Source organism: Gambusia affinis, linkage group LG05 (genome assembly GCF_019740435.1).
Source record: "Gambusia affinis linkage group LG05, SWU_Gaff_1.0, whole genome shotgun sequence".
Taxonomy (NCBI): domain Eukaryota; kingdom Metazoa; phylum Chordata; class Actinopteri; order Cyprinodontiformes; family Poeciliidae; genus Gambusia; species Gambusia affinis.
In genome coordinates this window covers 19541433-19561820 of record NC_057872.1, presented here as the reverse complement: position 1 = coordinate 19561820, position 20388 = coordinate 19541433, and the positions used below count along the sequence as shown (strand labels likewise).

Here is a 20388-nt window from a genome sequence, read left to right as displayed (position 1 = left end):
TCAGAAAGAAATCACAAATGGGAATACTGCCACTAGTGCTGTATATTTATGGGGGATTACCAGTTACTACCAGTAGTAACTGTGTTACACTCGGGTACAACAAAGACAAAGTATTTTAGTTACAATCTCTGGAACCTTATGAGGGCAAACCAAAGCCTTCACATGCAGTTACTGCAGGTGCTTTGATTGCATTGGTTACCTTAGAATGAGTGAACATTTCTTATTTAATCAGTGTTGTATAATACGGACTCCTCTTTATCTCAGTGGCAAAAGCAGCCATTGTTTTTCTTCTAATAATTTGGAGAGAGTTTGACTTTAACAACTGGCTCTGCTCTCCTTGGTTGAAGCCAGGCTGTGACAGAAGACCAACAGATGGCTTATCCAATCATTTGCCAAGCATTTTCAGAAAAAGTCTGCCCTTTTAAAACACTTTCTATTCCATCTTTTCCAGATGGCTCTTTCTAACAAACCACTTGGCACATAAGGTAATGTGAGACCTTCACACTTCTTCACCAAAGAAAACCCCTTTGTGTTTTTATTGTGAACAACACATGATCCAACTAGGGGCAGAAAACCATCAAGCTTTTACTACACTGCAGAAGAAAAAGCAGGTTCTCAGATAACTGTTGAACATGTAACTGAGTAGAAACTCCCTGAAGGGTTTATTTGTTTATCAAAATGCATGCCAGATGGAGGAAGGTGCCAGTCTCACTGAGTGGAAACAGAATGTAAATTGTAAAAAAAAAAAAATCTCAACATTGTTTTCACCAGATTTCAATGCTGCAGTGATAAAAGCCAACTTCAGTTTTAGATTTATTGTGACTCTGACACCACCCCTCTGAGAGTCTTGCAGACCTTCAGTCTCAAAGTCTACATGTTTTTGCTCACATCCAAAAAACATAATAAAAATACTAACATTTAAACTATTTTATTCAATTGTTAAGTTTATTGACTGCGTTGAGGTTGCAAACTGTAAAAAATTACACTTTTACAAACTAAGTAATTACCACCTGAGACATTGAGCGTGACAATTTCTCCTAAACCGGTTTGTCCTAAACCTGTTTCTCCAGCCAATCCCTTTCTTCATGTTTGACAGTCTCCGTTTCTCGAAAACTAAAACCATTTCCTAGAAACATATCCACCAGTCTGCTATTCAAAACAGTTGGATGCCAATAAACCATGTACAAACTGACAGTTAATGTCAAAACAGTTCCTGTTTGAGCATGTATTTGTAACGAATAAGCATTCTGATGCAGATAGTCTTCAGTTTATAGCCAAGCTTTTATTTATTTAGTTTTTATCCTATGAGTTTCATTTCTCTAATAACTTAAAGCTCTTAAATATGTTACTTACAAGATTTAGAGTTAATAATGTAACATTAGCATAAATGCAAAGAGTCTTTATATGTATGTGAAATGCATATAAATACTGTGGTCTAGAGTTACCTTTGCTCATCATGCTATTCAGAAAGGCTTTGGCTCGCAGACATAAACAAGTTGGTTCAAAGTCTCCATATCAGTATGTAGAACAAAAGCTAAAGATCTTGTCAGGATGGTAGATGAATCTTGTAAGAAAGTCACAGTTACTGACATGGGCTGAGAGGCCACTCCAAAACAATACTCCATATGCAAGATTAAAAGCCAGATTAAAGTCTCCAAATACATGCAGACGTAAAAAAGTAAAGATTTTGGAGACATGTTGAGTGGCATTCTGTGAAAACAGAAACTTTGAGGGATTTTCACAAAAATTGGACAATATAATATGGCTATGTAAAATAAAAACAGGTCAGGCTGAATATTATTATTGTTTGTATCTGTGCATGTGCCTACATTTTTTAAATAACGGGGCCTCTTCTGGTTAAAAATACAGCTACACTCAAAGAAACAAAACAAAAATGAAAAAGCAAAGAAAGAGAAAGTGAAATTGCCAGTGGGAAAAACAACTGTATTTCCACTCAACCTTTGCACATCTTATTGGTGTATGTTTGTGTGGTTTCTGTATGAGATTGTAAGAATACACAAAGTTACTTGTTGGGTTTGTGGCTCAGAGTTAATAAATCCACAACTAAAGAAAGACAAAGAACCAAGTCACATCAGATTCCACGAACAAACATAAATAAAACTTTGAATAACACTTACTCACTCTTTCACACACAGTCAAGCACAGACACACACCACTAAAGCAATGTGCCTGAACAATACATCCAACCTACATCCATGTTCCCACACTGTAAATATTATGTAAGTGTTCTCAGACAATGTAAGCCTTTGTATGCAACAAACGCGTGTCAATACGGACTTGGTAAATACAGTGACGACGCATACCATCACATGCCTCATAAACTGTAATGCCGCCACTCCAGTATTTCCATAGACTGCAGCCCAAGCAGAGAAAGGAGGGAAGGGAGAAGAGCGTGTGATGATGAATTGATTGATGAATATAAATGAAGATGAATGCATGTGGCAAATACAGATAACAAGAGAAATATGAAGAGCACAACAGCTAGTTTCACCATTTCACCGTGGCAGAAAATATGAATTGGTGATGTGTATCTGGCTTATTAATGCCACTGCAGCAACAGCAAACGCATCACTAAACCAGATACGGCTCCCTTATCACAAATCATTTGACACAGGAACAGCGGGCCGCCAGTTTCTCTGTAACACCTGGAACTTAATCACTGGGACGGGGCAAGCGGATTGGCTCCAACGCCTACACCCTAACTTTTATTGCCATGTGGACTGAGTCCTAAAACTGACCATAGATCAGTGCACGAGCAGAGTAATGAGCAGCCGTTTATTTTTGTCCCCAGGGCATCGTCACTCCATCACAAAACATTCAGATTGGTAATAACCAGGTGGAAGTAGCTGTGTGTGGATGTGTGGGGGGTAGGTGTGTGTGTGTGTGTGTGTGACTGTTTCGGAGCAGCAACGCTGATAGTTAATCAAAAGTCATTAAAAAAACACTTCAACAGTTTCTCTTTTTAGTTTTTGATAAATCTTTTATGCTCTGCTCTGTGTAACCACAGTAAAGATGTCTCTGCTACAGAAAAAGGATGGGACAAAATAAACATTTAACATAAGTCATTAACAATAAGTTAATGAGGAAAATTAGAAATACAAGTTTTTTTCCACAGCTGTGTTTTCCATTAAATACAAATTTATATATTTATTAACCTCAGAGGTAATTTAGTAATATCTTAAGATTCCATAGTAAAGATTTCAATTACAACAAAATATATTTTTATGTCATAACAGACCATTTTTAAATATCTATCACTCGTTCTCAACTTTACTTTCTACCTTCTTATTTAAAAATGGCATCATAGGTTTAAAGAAATGTCAGCCATTGCCTTTGTTTTTGCTGTATCATGCTGAGATTATTAGTTGTCCCCATTTTGCCTCTTGGTATGCCTGGTGGATGTGGCACTAAAAACTGGATGGTTCCAACTGGTTTCACATCCCTTCTTTCCAATCCCCTCTTAGAGTGAAGGAGGTACTAGAAAAGACTGACAAATAAATAGATTTGTTTTTTCTAAGTGTTTTAATTGTAGATAATGTGTATTCCTTTTGTTTAATCAATAGTATATACATATTTGTCGACTGATAATACATTTGTTAACTAATTTTGAAAATTACCTCTTGTTCTTTCCATTTGAATTTCCATTAATGCTAATTATCTACCATGCATCCATTGTCTTCCACTCATGAGATCATGCTGGAAGGGCAACAGGTCCATGTGGGTCATACATGAACCCACCTGAATTTAGTGTAACAGTGTTATTTTTACCAATTATTTTTTTTCTAAGGCCTGAAGTAAACATCTCAGTGCATTGGGCAAACTCTCTTTTAAGATCATATCAGGTCTTTTATTTTTACCTGACTAGAGTCCTTTTTTTGCTAGATTTCTTGTTTCCTGCAGACTGATTTCTAGCTGTGTGAAAGCCTAGCAGTTTTGCTTGAGACTTTATCCATTTGCTTAGATATTAAATTTTTGGCTCTTGAGATACTCTAACGTAGGTAAATTTTGCTCTGAGGCTGCAGACAGGCTTTTTCTTCTTCTGGTAGGTATTTCTGCACAGTAAAACATTGAACCACAACTCCAGACTGCTAAATCTTGCTGACATTTTTTTTCCAGTTAAATTGGAGTTTTGATTTACCTTTAAACAATCATCCCAGGAAGTATGTCTTTTTCTTGGAAACTGTAAACACATCTACACAGACAAGCTTTGCGTTGTAATTTTCTCCTTGCTGGTCATTATTTAATTAGCAGAATGCTGAGCATCTCATTAGGGAAGCCTGTAGCTACTGATTATTGGCACAGATTTAGATTATATTGCTTTAAAATTTGCTTCACTCTATCTTTCCAGATAATTGTACACAACCAATAGATTTAAGTTAATGAAGGCCTGATCTTAGGGGGTAGCCAAACTTTCTAAATATTGCTTACACTGATAAAATTGAATCTGTGGTGAAGTGAACTTGCATAACTGAATCTGTGAAATTAACAATAAGAATTCAAATTAATATCTTTACACAAAAATATGTAGCATTTGGGTCAAAAATACTTGGTCAAGATATAAGGTATTGTAATTTTTTTTCAGAAAATAAATTGTTTAAGTACTAAGACCTTTTCCTTTTAAGTTAATCCACACAACAAAAAACAACCTTGTCTTTATTGTGTTTCATTTCAAAACACCAAATACTACCCATAAGCCATCAGAGTTCACAAGCACCAATGGACCAGCAGTGATTTGAAGTAAAGAGGATTTTAAGCTAGCAGAAGTCATTAAGGTGGTAATTTAGTTTATGACAGCTAAACAAAATATATCAAGTTATTTTAGCTCTGCAATACTTAAATCGCGCAACATGACTTTGATTTTATATGTCGCAACAATTCATTTTTTTCCTTTTTGGACTTTATATGTTATTGGGCAGCAAGGTATCCCATAATGCATTGTGCCACCATCAGTAGCAACTAATTAAAACACCTTTTTGTCACAAAAATTAGTTTTAAGATGTTTAAGGCAAAAATGTAGACTCCAGAGCTACATCTGTGTTTCAATCTAGTGTTTTCTTTTGAAGTATGTAGTTTCTAGTTAAAAAAAAACTAAGCTTTGGTTGTGGATTAAGTAATTAGATATTACCGTGTACTGCCAATTTCATTTACTACATTAGAAAAGTTGAGCAATTTATGCAAACGTCTGCTTTACTTAATCTATTTAAGTTCACTTAATTGGCGTTTCTTTTTCATATAACATATGTAAATACTTTAAACAAAAAACAGTCTTGTTTGATGAGCATAAATAAATAAAGGCAACTATTTGGATAAGTAGATAGGGCAGAATATTTTTGTCAGTGTACTTTCCTTTATATCCAACTACAAAACTGGAGAATGCATAATAGAGAAACTAAATGTGCTTGAAGTTTTCTTTCAAATGTTTTCAGTTTACCTTCTCAGCTCAACTTTAAAAATTGCTTTAAATTGTCTTGCAATATTTATAGACCAATGAGAATAAATACTAAAGTACCTTGTGTGCCTTAATGTTAGTCATTAATATTCAGCTGGTCACTAGAACTGACAGATTTCCCATGTGCTCTAACAAAACCCTCTTCCTCAAATTAACTATATTTTTTTTATGCAGCCCTGACAAAAACATGAATTGATATACAGTGGATATGAAAAATTTATTTTTCCTCACTTACAATTTGAAATACAGCCTTGTTCCAAATTGTATTGGAATAGTCTCTTTCCTTAAAATTTTACATGCAATTATTCATTATGACAATGTAGTTTTTCACAAATTTATTAAAAATAAAAAACCAAGATGCCGCATTTACATGAGTATTCACAGCCATTCTTCTAATTGGTGATCTCTTTTAGGATGTTTGGAGGCTTCCTTACCATCAGCATAAAGTTTGGCCACAGATTCTAGTCAGGACTCTAGCTGCACTCCAAAAATTATTCTTAGTCATAAAAAAAAACCATGTTGGTAAAATATTTAAGTCAACCATACCTTGCAAATACTTCATTCAAAATTTGTATTCTGAAAGCCACCGATGCAGACGCATAACAGTTTCTACATCTCAGACCAAACACAACTTCTTATACTTTCAGAGATTATTGGGTGAAAAGAAACAAAAAATACGCCGCAAGCAATAAACCTCCTGTTGCATTTCTCTCACTAAACAGACAAGAAAAGTTAGGTTGAATTTACTTGAAACTCTGCAGCCGAAACATCAGAATTAAGAATCTGAACTGCAGCTCCGAAACACTGCATGTCCCCTGCGCTGACTGCAAGCTGCGCACGCATGGCACGCTAGTTACATGGTTCTCCATTCATCCGTCCACATGCACAGGCGCATGCAAGCAAGACTATGAAGCTGCACCTCTCCATGCTGAGACGCAGCAGGCATCTGCCTGGGTGACACTCACATGTGGATCCACAGACGCTGGTGTGGCGCCTCCGTTTTGCTTGGAGGAGCAGAAAGAGGCGATAGGACGCAGCGGTAAAAAGAAGGGGGTAAAAAAAAAAAAGCAGGACGGTGAGGGAGGAATGCAGGGAGGGAACTACTGATGGATGGATGGAGAGAGGGAAGGAAGGGGGGGGTGCGGAGCGGCGCTAGGAAAGAGGGCATGAGAGGGCTGAGTGGTTCTAGTAAATATTTATATTGCATTATGATACGAGGAGGAAGACTGAGAAAGGAGGAGAGATAGAGAGCGCGTCCTATCCCTTTATTAATTTTATTCCGGACCGCTAAGTTTAGCATTCAACACGTGTCGCCTGAGATGGAGAGGGAGGAAGGGGGAGGAGGAGAGACATACAGGGGGAGAGAGGGAGGTTGACGGTTGCTAGGTGACGGAGCGCATATACTGAATTTTAACAAAAGAAGAGGGAAAGAGGGAGAGCTGGAGAGTGCGTGTGAGAGAGAGGAGAGGGGGAGCGAGAGGTGAAGAGAGAGATCGGGAGAAATTGAATACATGTAGAACATATATATTTATACAGATATATATTTTCACAGCGTGCGTGTCAGTGTGCGTGTGCGCGCGTGTGGCGGAGGCGGTGGTGGGGGACACCCGCAAAACGGATACCTCAAAAAGCAAGGATGTGAAAAAGGATGGAGGGACGCAGGAAGAGAGGGGGGAAAGGCTGGTGAAATTCAGTAAGTACATTTTTGTTTGATCCGGTTCTGATTTGCAGTGCGCATTTTTGCTCCAAACACGCACATAGACCCTCTGCTGCTGCTGCTGCTGATGCTGCTGCTTTGGATTAATTGCGGCTCGGGCAGTGAGAGGATGCTGCGCGTCATTGAGACATGGAATAAATGAGCAGTCGGATGTCGGCATTCGTGTGTAGGGACGCTGCTGATGGAGAGATGGAGGTTGGAAGCGGCCGGCGTGCCGGGGCTTTGACCCCTCTGTCATTGCTGCGCCCGAAAAACTCACAGGCGCAGATGGGATAGACGCTCACGCACACAGTTTACCGGCAGTTCAATTAATCATGCACACCAAAGAACCTTGAGGCTGCACCAATCCTGTCTTTCTGAAAATGTTTGGTTAAAAAAAAAAAAAAAAGACAGAGTTTGGGATCAGTTTAAGAGAAAAACTGGCAACAGTTTTCATGCTTCACTTTGCTGCGGAGGTTTTAATTGATGCTTTTTTTCTCCACATGCGTGCTTAGTGTCGGTGCATGAATGTGTACTTCGTTTTAAAAAGCCACTGCAAGATTGCCAATCAGTTTTCCCACCCTCTTGATCTATTTATATTCCGATACGCTGAATATTTGGGCGTATGGCGGCCCACGGTTATCCCCTCTGCTGCCACCGAAGAATCTTCAGACAGCTGGAATCGACGCTTTATTTATTTTAACAGGAGTGTGTGTGTTTGTGTGTGTGAGAGAGAGACAGAAATTTTACTTAAGTTGTTTGTCGAGAATAAGTTTTCCTTGCCAAAAAAAAGCTTTATTTTATTTTATTTTCTTGTATTAGAAAAGAAGAAGGGGGCTTTTGACTGTAAAGACCACCAAGGGAGAACATGATGATGTTGACCTGTAAAATGGAGAGGCACTGTGTTTCTACTCACGGATTTACTGCAGTGCTTGAGAGTGACAATGTCAAATTTATAGGCCTGCACCGGGAGGCCGTTGGATGCATTTGTAATTGAAACAAATGTGTTTTTATTTCCTTCATTTCTGTCTGAGTTGCATTCTGCGCTTCCCTCCCGGATGATCTATTCAGTTCATCATTTCCCCTCACAAACCCCCCTTTTGAGTTTGTAAGCACATGCAGCCGTACTGCAGCAGTGTACTGCATGCTCTGCTGCCCCTGAAGTGTTGCCTTCAGTGTCCCTTCTCTGCTGAACGGTCACCCAGAGATCTGTACTGTACCAGCTGTTGTAAGAGGGGGGTGGCGGGAAGGGGAGGTGAGAGCAGACAATCAGTCAGAAGGTGTGAGGAGAACGAGGATGTGGACGGCAGGCATGATGATGAAGGTAAAAGAGAGCTGATTGGAATAGGATCTCAAAGGTTGGAGAAATGTGAGGAACAGAGTCAACATTTGTGAGCTTGTTTGCTCCAACTCCACGGTCCTCATCAATTTCATCCCATTGGTTCTTTGACTTCAGCTCAGAAAACCCTCAAGCTTACAGCCCAATCCTCCCCCCGTCAACTCTTTTTCCCCTCATTTGCTTGTTTCTTTTCTTCTGCCAATACCCGTGCCTCTTCTCGCCTCAGTCTTTTCCATCTTTTTTTCACCCCTGCAACCTGTGACTTCCTCTGCACTGGTTTACTCTCCCACCTCCCAGCCCTTTCATCTTGTGTTTGATGCAACATTAGTGGGTCGTTTCCTCAATCCTGCAGCCCACCAGAACCCCCACTTTTTTTCCCTAGCTACACGTGCCACCCAGTGTTCTTTTAATACCACTAATTAAGGTAAAGCTCGTTAACATAGAACATCAATTAGCCTTTAACGAGATCAGAGGCGGCTGTTTTGGAGTGATTACAGTACTTTCTTCTCCCAGGGTGCATCTCCGGACTCTTCTGCAGACTGTTGGAACTATGGAGTTGGTAGTGAGGAGTTGTGTGACAAGAATGTTTTTCAGCAATTATTTCCCTGCAGTTTGCTTGGAAGACGCAGCAACAGATGTCAAACTCTTTAACCACAAATCTTCTATTTCCTCTGATACCATCTCTCACTTGAACTCATTAAATAAATCTGCATCATTTTGGAAAAGACTGCCCTCCTTTGAAAGCAGCTGGGGACACAGATTGGCAGGCTGTTATCCACGACCAAAGTCTTAATTGCCGAAAGCACTTTTAAGGTTTTTATCGCCCAAACTCGCTCAATGCTTCCGACAGTCAATGCAACAGTATTTTGCACGTAAAATTAAAAGTTAAAGAGCTGACAGTTATAAGTCTTAGGCAGCGAGCCTTCTGAGGAAGAACCGTGTGTGTGCAGTCGTGCAGTTATAGCTGAGATAATTAGTTTGCCAGATATCCACAGTTCTGCAGCATCTTTCATGTCAGGTCTTTCCTGGTTCATTATTTCTACATTACCACAAACTGAATGTCTGGTTATTAAAAACAAATCAAATTCCGTCATCATTATTTATCTGCTGTGAAAAAAATGGTGGCAGAAACGATTAAAATGATTAAATTATTCAAATGAAAGAGGCAAACAATGACACAACAAAGTAATAATGAACTTACTAATGAAATTCGTAGAAAACAATAAAATCTTGATGGCATAAAAGTAAATGTGTAAATACATTAAAGGGAAATCACATTCAGGAGTCGGACAAGAGAATAAAGATCAGTTATAAGCTTTGTTTAAAAATTATTAATGGAAAAGTAATCATTCAACATTTGCAGGATGTCCTGTTTGACTCGGTGAAGCTGTGAGGAGTTTGGAGTTTAAATTATTTATAAAAAAAAATTACATGCCTGTTGCAGCATTATGCTACACAAGATTAAACACCCAATGTGCCTCTAGAACTAGGGAGTCTTGGTGGTGTCCTTATATGTCCTTTGAAAATGCAGGTCCTTTTGGGCAGAGAGAATTGTTGGTTTGGGAGTCTGAGAGTTTATTTTGCTCATATTCTGGAAACCAAGTGAGCTTCTCACCCTCTGTTTTGTTTTTGAGTCACGTTACAATAACCTTGAGTAAAAAATTTCTAAGTATTTCTCAAAAGAATGAAAACAAAACAAAAAAGAGACAATTTATGCCAAAGTGTGTTATAGTACACAATGATACTGATAGTTATGATGTTAGCTGCTTTACAGACATGGTCCTGTAGCTGCACTTGTTATTTAGATACAGACTTAACTTGAGGAGCTTAGAGGTTTCACTTCTTTAGTTTCTGCCCTTTTGGTATTCTTGTTTATTAACAGTAGAAATATTTGAAACATTTAAATTTGTATTACTTGCTAGTGAATGCAAAGTGTAGAAGCCTCCTTTCAACCAGCTGACAGGCAGTGTGCAGTAACTGGAGGAAATAGGGCATTAATCCATTATACTTCTTGCAGCTATCGCTTTCTCTACCATTAAACTTTGTTTAAATGGCAGGATTAGTAAGTTATGGAAAACCCTTTAGGGGTTTTGAGTGAGTGTTTGAAACTGTTGTGTCTCTTGGTACCGAAAGATTAGTTCAGGATTTCTTGTTTTGCAAAATGATCTAATTGTCACAAACCTTCAGACAGTTTTGAGGTTAACACTTTGAAGACGCAAAAATTTTGGTCTGTATTGAAATTATATAAATTTTTGTGTGAGACATGTATTGCCTTTGTTTGCAGTTCAAGAGCAAAATAAGAGGAAAAAAAAATATATATTTTTTTCTCACATTATTTTTACATATTTTAGAGCGAATGTTCAAATTCAAAATATACGGTGGTAAAGCCTTAATAGAAGTCAATAGAAATACTGTACTGTAAATTTTTAGAGCAGAAAACTAACCTGTCAGTGGTCATTTACCTTTGTGCTGATTATTGTCTATAATTCCTGAGCAAGGCCTGAGAACATCTATATTTACTGAAGTCTGTATTTTGATTATAGGATAGAATATGAAGAAATCAGATGGAAATTAATGAATTCGCATGTTTTAATTTCAATTTTATCTGATAGTCGCCAGCTTATCAGGCAAGGTACCTATAATTTCCTCTTATGAGTTTTGTCACTGCTTTTTTCCAGTGACAACTTGAAGTGCCTTTACTAATTAGACCAAATAGAGATGGACTCATTTCAGATATACAGATCAGAATGTTTTTTCTTTCGAGGAATGGGCCTACCGATACTGTTTTTGACTAATTACAATACAAAAATAAGGAAATAACTGTAATGTAAGATATAAGAGCAATATTTGAATTTTTTTTTTTTTTTACAGCCTTTCTTACTGATTGTTTATTGATTACAGTTTCTGTAAAATAGGGTTTTACTGTCCTGGCTGTTGCCTTCCTTTTTGGACTTTTCCTATTGAGCTTGAGTCTTTAGGATGCGTTTCATCCTGACCAGTCAGCGAACAAAAGGAGGAGTTGTGAGCAATGATGTCACGTTTCTCCTCTGTTTTTGAACCTTAGTCTGCCTATGGTTGTAGTTTAGCATCAGCAGCAGATAAAGTGAAGAAAGTCATTCAGTCTGTGTTGATCATCCAAATATTGAGCAACTAAAGTTGGAGCTTCTCTCTTTGCAGTGGGGAATAGTTGTTTGCAGTTCATGAAATTTCCGGTAAGCTTCATAGCGTAGCTTTCTTCACGACCAAGCTGGCACATTACATATTTCATCTCCAAACATTAGAGATTGGGTAAAATCAAATACATCTATTTAAAACTTCAACAGAGTTTTCACCTACAGGAAGCAATAGTTTCTCACTAGTCAAGTGTTCAGACCCTCTGTATAAAGAAAAATGCCAAACTGGGGACTGGATCTTTTTTTTTAAAGATAGGGTTTTACTATTGTGAAATGAAGGAACAATGACTATAATATAATATTGTAAAGTTTCTTTAAGTTATTAGTGTTTAACCTGGTTAGTACTGCTAGCATTACTAAAAAAGCAAATTCTCACTTTTTGTGCATTCACAAAAACTTTTCACATTGTGAAGGTAAATCCAGCATATTCCATGAGAGACAAATGTAGAAATCCCCAAAATGATAAATATAGTAAGTTTCCTTAACAATGTTCAGCCTTGCTGTTACCTGATAAAGATCTTGTTCTCTTTGGCTCTTTTGCTGCCTGAATAAATATCTCAAAGAAATCCCTTATTCTGAAAATATAATCTTTTTCTTAGTTGCAATTGCCACACTAAAGTACTGTTGTTAGCATAACAATACGAATGGTGTGTTTTCACATGCAGACACCAGTGAGGGCCAGTCTAGACTAAAACCATACTGTTTTGATCAAATACCAGTTTCTCAGTGCATTTTTAATAATCATAATAAAAAGCAATAGAAACACCCCTCTCAAAATCAGGTGGGCGGATTGCTAATCTCCTGGAGGAAATTGTTTGTGTTAGAACACAATCCAAAAAGACACTAAAGATTAAACAGAAATAACACAAATAACCTTTAAATTACCTTCTTTGTTGATATTAGTTTATCACCCTATTGTTGCAGAACCCACTCTCTGCATTCACTGAAACAGCTTAAAGTGTTATGTCAGACTTTTCGCAGAATCTGTGAAACAATACTGCAATTATAAGATATTAAAGTTTATGGAAATTTGAGCATGAGCTAAGCTTGGCACCCTATTCTGCACCTGTCAGCTGCTATAGTAGAGCAATGCTAAGATAACACCTCTGCTCTAAATTTACTCCACCTTTGGACCAGGAGTAACAAAGACATCACAACAAAAACTAAAATAAAGTGACAGGAAGTCTCTTAACAAACAAGTGGAGATAGACAGAGACAAGTAATTGGACACTCTGGCAGATAGACTGATAAACAAAATCACACACAAAGGCACAATCAAACACAACACCAAGGGATAATTTAGCAAGCAGTTCCTATCCACACTTACAATCAAACAGGTGGACACACACACAATTGTGGGCGCACAAACCAGAGCCAAAGCCCAGCGGCGTGTTTTGGGAATACAAGTCTGGAAGCAGCTAAGGCGAAGAGCTTCTCATGACTGCATGCAACAGACAGTCCCACAAACTCTTAGAAAGTACATTCAGGAGAGAGCCCCATGGGTACGCAGACAGGCACAAGCACTCACTCAACAAGAGCAAGATTTGCACAAACAATGAATACTTCACAGAAACACACACAACTCACCATTTTGGATGAGAGAAGACCTTTGGTCCATCCCCATGGGACACACACACACCCACACACACACACACACCATGTTTACCGTGTATTCACACCGCTGTGACACTGACACACCCACACACAAGGGGGAAATCAGAATTAAGAGAAGTAATGAACGAGGTTGAGAAGATGTTCTGGAATGTTTTGCGGAGCGTGGGGTTGTGCATGACGTGCGGTCACTCATGATGATGGATGGGGCAGGAAATGACACCATAAGTGGTTATTAAAAAGAGGAAATGGGAGCATTTATAAAAACTACAAGGAAATGCCTGGAGCTCACGTGATATGTCATATTGAGATGGGGTGTCATGCATCTGTGAGTCTTACTTGTGTTGCATGCTGCAGCATCATCAGTCTTAAAGAGCCTTGAAGGTCTATCTTTTCATAGATAGATAGATAGATAGAAAGGAAATCTTACTAATCCCTTTGGGATTTTCCCTCAGGGAAATTTTCAAAGGAATTAATAAATGATGTGTGCCTTGCAAAAATTTTCTCAAGGCTGATTCCATTGAACTTTTCTACATTTTCTCACATTGCAAAGACTTCAGTGTATTTCAATTTTCTATCACTCAACAGATCAAAGTGGTTCATAATGACGAAGTGTAACAAAAATGATACATGGTTTTTAAATTTATTTTCGAACAAAACGAGAAAGTCTGACATTTTGCTCCACATGCATGATGAACTGCACAAAGGGCACCAGATGGTCAGGGAGGCACCATAAAATATGACTGGTGAAAAATCATTAACTAGTCATTAATGAAAATTATTGAAGCATTTTAATAAATATAAGCCAAGCAACATAAAAGTAAGATATTTGCTCTAGAAGAAAGAACCTCCTCCAGACTCCTCCGTGGTACGCCGTTCTATCAAATTTCCACAGAAAATCTTTAAGAGAAAGATTTCATATGAAATTTCAAACATTTCATCTCTAAATTTATGCTGAACAGGACTTCCTTGACCCATCAACTGTAGGATGGGGGTAAGTTGTGTTTCTTGTTGAGCAGAATTAAGTTATGCTTGTAGCATAACTACAAGTTACGCTGCAGGCCAGTAGTGAACAAGTTTTAGCTCTAGATCCTGTTGCCATAATATCTTTGTTTATTGTGGCAAGACTGGAATAGTACAGTCCAAGACGCAAAAAAGGTGGGAAATATTCTATTTTTTTCTGGTTGTGGTTTTTCAATGTCTAACAAAATCTGTGTGGGGAGATTTGAGTATCCAGTATAGATTTTCTGGACACTGTGACATATTTGAAAAAACTAAAAAGTTGGGAGATGTGAGATTAAGTATGGTTGAAAGGTCAATAAAAGGACATGAAAGTAATACTTGTTAATAGAGTTTATGGCATTATCAGATTCAACTTGAAAAGCAGCGTCCACAATTGATGGTCTAAAATTCTGGTTGCGCTATACTGGAGCATAAACAAAGAAATCTCACAGGTCCAACAATCACTTTGGACTGTGAATCTATCAGGATCTGGTGATTTGCTTCTTTGTAAAGCATGAAGATCATTCACAGCCTCAGTTGAAGAAGTTGGGATGGCTGAATTTTCCACCAACTCCTAATCTTTTCTGGGAGATTCAATAGTGAGCATATTAACCATGACAATGTTTCATTTATTTGTTTTGGATCAGTAAGAGTAACATCGCTCCCTGGGCAAGGAATTTCCAGCTTTGACCCCCAACTCAAAATTTCATTGTCTATATTTGAACAATTGCATTTCTGCCTTATTTGTAGTTAAAAGATCTTATTCAGATTGAAGTTGCAGAAACTTTTGTGGAGTGTGTGGCTTGGTTTATTAGAATAATTGTCATTGATTTCCAAGAGCTGTTCTGTTCTAGTTATCAAAATATAGTGAATTTTCTAAGATGAATTTTGTAGTAGATTGTGTGACCTGTTAGATATGCCTTGAAGGATTCCCATAATGCCAATGGACACATCTGTGATGTTATTAATTTCATCAAAATAACTATAGTCAGTCTTAAGGAATCTACAAAGGGGTCATTAGCTAGTAAATGTGAGTTGAATCTCCATAATTTTAGGGAAAGTCTTTAAGTATGGAAATATATATCTAAGGACGAGGGAGCATAATGTGAAATGACAATGCTATGATAGTTGGATGACTGTATATTAGTGATAAATCTGTTAGCTAAGAGAAAAAAAGTATTCCAGGATAATGATGATGGACATACAGAAAAAGAGAAAATGATTTTTTTAAACTGGAAATTTAGACCTCCATGGGTCTGCTAACTCTGCTGCAGTGCAAGTTAATAATTTGGCAGAATTTCTAAAAGAATACAACCTGGAAAAAGGATCTGTCTAATTCAGCATTTTGAGCAAAATAAAACTCGACCTGCTGTAATTATGTAGTATGTTTCAGTATCTGGAATGGAGGTAAAAATCCTGGATATGAACTATTCATCATCCCAATTTGGTGCACAGGTACTAGCTAAGATACAGGAGTATTGCACAGCAAACCTACCAGATGAGTCAGCTACTATGTTTTCTGGCTCAAATGGAACATGGCTTTGAATCAAAACCGCAGCTCCCCTAGCACTAGCAGTGAACTTTGAATGATAGAGATGACTGAACTTGCCCCTTTTAATGCGCAAATCCCATCACTACGCAGGTGTGTCTCCTGCAGAAACACCTCGTCCCCTCTCAGCCCCTGCATATCAAACATTATGTTGCTTATTTTAGCTGCTTCATTTGGCCTTTTGACGTTCTATGATATGAAACGGATATAATTCGCTATGTTTTTACTTGCCAGCCAAGCGATGGATTATCTATGTAGTATAATATGCAAGATAAGAGGTATTGGTATGTAAGGATGATGTATGGTATGAATACACATGGTATGTGCGTTTGGAGACTTATTGTAAAATAGCACAGTATCTGACAATGAAAACTGAAAAAAGTAAAAACATAAGCCCACTCTTCCCCACTCCTAACATGTTTTTACCGATGGCAGCCGCTGTCTGCCCCTATTGTCTGCTCAGGGTAAAGCAAGTGAGGGCTTGAGGTTGAGAATGTCAAGCCGATGCATTACTTCTTTGTACTCTGCATGCTGGTCCACCACAAAGGATTTGTGTTTAGGGCACCAGGATGGCTAGCAATGGACCTGCATGTTTTATATTTACCTTCATTTACTTTGATTCTTCTAAATAAAGACTGGTGCAGTCATCTGTCTTCAGAAGTCACTAGTAAACACTATACATCTCGCTGTATTAATTGATGCAACCTGCTGGGTTTCCTTAAATAGAAACTTTTTCAACTACTTTAAATAACTAATTCAGCATACTGTACTGTTTTATATCTAGGATCAATAAGAATCGATGCATGATTGAACTGAAATAATTTTTTGCAAAGTGCTTTGAGATGATATTAGTTGTGAATTTGCATTAAATAGATAAACTGTATTGAATTAGTGAACAAACAGCATCATGTAAACCAAATAACACCAAATAATAGGTTCGGGGAGACAGTTTTGGAGAAATTTAAAGCAGAGTTAAGCTTTAAAACAATCTTTCAAGCTTTTAGCATCTTACTGAGCACTATTCAGTTTATCATCTGAAAGTTAGGCACAACTTGAAACCCCATAAAGACAGGGCTGTTTGTAAGCCAGGCAAGGAAACCATTAGAAAACAAAAGCAGCCAAAAGGTTTGAGGCGACTCTGGAAAAGCTGTAGAGAACCAAATCTCAGGTAAGAGAGTGTTGACACAAATCTGATCTCTGTAGAAACATGATGCGACACATGACACATTACCATAAACCAAGAGGACACAGCAAACATTATAGGCATTTAGACATGAATGTAAAATGTAAAATTAACACCCTTAACTTACCAGATCTTCTCTGAAATGCGGTATTGTTAGCATCATGCCTTGGGGCATGAATTTCTTCAGCAGGAACAAGGAACAGCAGTTTTTAGTTTCATTTCACACTTGAAATGAGACAAAACTAATTTCCGAGAAACTTTTCAGAAAGATATGAGCTTGCTTAGAGTCAGTAATCCCTTAAATTTGATGAAAATTTACTAGGCCCACTGGGAGACTATTTCTCTTGTAACATGGGAAAATGTCTTGAGTTAAATAATCTGTCAGTAGAACTAACTAATTAAGACATAATTTACTTAAAACAGGTTAATATCTACTTAATAGTTGTTAGTTTTTTTTTATTTCAAGTATACAAAAATATTTGCAATAGAAACTAGGCCAAAGATACTTAAGATACTCTGACCAACTTCACTGCAAAAACACAAAATTTGGTCCAACTATCTATACGATGTTAGGTGGACCTAATAATTCAGGATATTCCTGCAAGTGGTGTGAAAAAATAAGACACATTTTTGAATAACTCAGTACATTTATTTAACTTGGCACATCAGGCATGAACTAAATGAAGAACCACAGAACCTCATGTGTTCTGCAACTTCTTCGTAATCATTCTTACTTACCGTTTCTGTTTCACTACTTGTCAGTGGCTCCATCTAGTGGTGTGGAGTGATGTAACGCTGCAATAACACAACAATAACTAAGCCTGCTAAGCTACTTCAGGCTAGAGTGGAGATTCACCACAAGTAATAGTTTCTAAAGCTATACTTGCAGCAGAAGGAGTTTCTGCAAATTGTTGGTTAAAGGGCCTTAAAGCAAATGAATACCACATTTCTCAAAATTTTATTTTTAAATGTATTTTTTCCCTTCCACTTCTTAAGTATCACTATTTGCATTGATACTTATAATTTGACAAAATTGATAAAGTATGGATATTTTTGTAAGGCACTGCTACAAATGACACCCTCTTAAAAAGAATAGAAGAAGCAACTTTGTATCTTTCAAGTTTGACTATAAAAGTCTTTAAAAAAAAAAACCTCAAGTAAGCAGCTGGTACAGATGCAAAACGGGTGCATGAAACTTGCACAGGAGGTTCTCTACAGTGTGAATGATAGTTTTATTTTTTGGGAGGAAGGGAGAGCTGCAGGGAGGGGCACAGAGATGAAAAACAGTCTGATAAAGATGGATGTTGTTGGGCTTGTTTGTTGTGCTTGACTCTTGTGTGTGAATCAGATGCTAAAAGTAGCTCTGTAATTACTGGCAGCCTTTCTGACACCAAAGAGCACAATAGGCTCCTATGCTGGTTGTGATCGAGTTGTTTAAGATTTTTTATTTGAGCCACGTCTTTTTTCACACTGAAGCATTAATTAGTTACTGGAAATATTTGCTTGAAAATTGTGTCATTACAGTTCATGTTAATGTATCCAAATGAGCCAAGAAATGATCCTGACCTTAATCTGGGGCTGATCACAGTCATCAGGCTGATTGTTACGTAATCTAGTCAGAGTTAGCCATCACATGGTTTTTGTTATATGAGTAAGCTCTTGGTATTCGCTTCGGGAAACAGAAACACTCATTCACATTTTGCACTGAGCAGTGATGGGAAATAACACGGAAAACAGTTGCTGGCACAGAATGTTCCGTCTCATCTTCATCCAAATATTAAGTCATCTGTTTATAGCTCTGCCAGCATACAGTGCTTCACAAAAGTATTCACACCGGTCCATTTTTTTTTCTTCCATTTTGGCACATAACATTCACAAACGTCAGTGTATTTCATTGAGATTTTACAGCGCATCACAAAATAGTGCATAATTCTGAACTGAAAGATAAAGAGCATATTTTTCACCCTGAACATTTTGCCCATTTTTGATTGCAAAACAAATCAAGCTCATTTATACGAATGCATAGTGTCTGTGAACATTATTTTCCCCCCATTGCCATAGACTTTGACTGGGCCATTCTAACATATGAAGATGGTTTGAATTAAACCATTCATCTTACTTCTGGTTGTAAGTTCAGGCTTGCTGTCTTGTCATTTTGGTGAACTAACCAGAGCATCTTCCTTCACTTAGTAGTATCTTAAATATAGTGTTTATAAAATCCCATCTAAGGACAAGTGCTGCTGTAAATTAGCTTGTGCTATTCGCACTATGATACAGACGAGGGACTCCTGCTTTATTCAGTCCTATGCTATGCTATTGTGTGTCTGTTCCTATCAGATAAACTTAAATAAATGTTTTCTATGTTCCCTATAATGCTTATGAGTTGAGACATTTAATGATCCTCTTTCAATAGTGGCTTTTTTGTAGAAGTGATGCTACATACTTTACACTACATTTGTGGTGTTAATGTGACAAAAGCTGTAAATGTTCCGGGATTATAAATGCCTCTTCAAGAGTTTTTTTTTTTGTCAGCAGAGCATACTGGGTGTGAGCAATCACTTTTCATGCTGAAGTGTGATGTTGGCTTTTTGTTTAATTTCAGCAGCTTGATAATGTTGAGTCATCATTCATGTCTTAGTTAACTACTAATGCCGACCAGATGAATCACATTAGGCCTGATCATTTATCATTTATTGATTTAGTAAACAGACAAATTAGACGCCGACAAACAGTGAAAGGTTTGCTTTTAATAACCTGAATGGCTTGTTTGTACGGGTTATTAATTTGACGTAACTGTCAGCAGCAGTGCTGCTATTTGTGCTGTTGTTTCCTCTAAAAAAGTAAAATCATAGCTGTCAAAAATATCTCATATTTCCGGGCATGAGCCATTTCTTTCCCTGCTTTCCATGATTTAAGTTCTGCACGGTATCGGCGTAAAAAGTTGTGGCTGTCACTTGCTGCCCAGTGACTGTCTGATGAGATGCTGCAGCTCAGTGTGTCAAGTTATAAAAAGTAAAGAAAGAAGAAAGCGGACATTTAATATTTATTGCTTTGAAAAAAACATCATAAGATTAAGGAGCTAATTGATTTGGTGATGTGAGGATGATTCAGAGGGGAGCTGACATCCCTCCCTTCACCAACCCCTCACCATCTCATGTGTTTGACAATTATCCGAAAAAAAAAATAAAATAAAATCCTTCACTGGTCTGAGTCCTCAGCATCCTCTCCTCCTGTTGGGATGCTGTCAGTTTGGAAGTGGACTGTGCCAAAGTTATCTACCAGTGTTTGTAGGACAGGCTGACAGAAGTGTCACTAACACCTTTGATTATGAGCGGGGGCTGGGCCAGATGTGCTGTGAATGCATC

General features: G+C 37.7%; 1 protein-coding gene across 7 annotated transcripts in view; it reads left to right on the top strand.

The window, feature by feature from the left end:
- The window catches only part of LOC122830522 (glutamate receptor ionotropic, NMDA 2D), a 109895-nt gene that overhangs the window by 26296 nt on the left and 63211 nt on the right, over window positions 1-20388 (top strand). The window contains exon 1 of one of the 7 annotated variants that reach the window (XM_044115881.1): window positions 6878-7163. The exons of 5 other annotated variants lie outside the window; for them this stretch is intronic. The gene's annotated coding sequence lies outside the window, so the exon portion shown is untranslated. Of the gene's footprint in view, window positions 1-6877; window positions 7164-20388 lie in introns of those variants that run through there. One more of the 7 variants, XM_044115882.1, reaches the window with a different exon arrangement.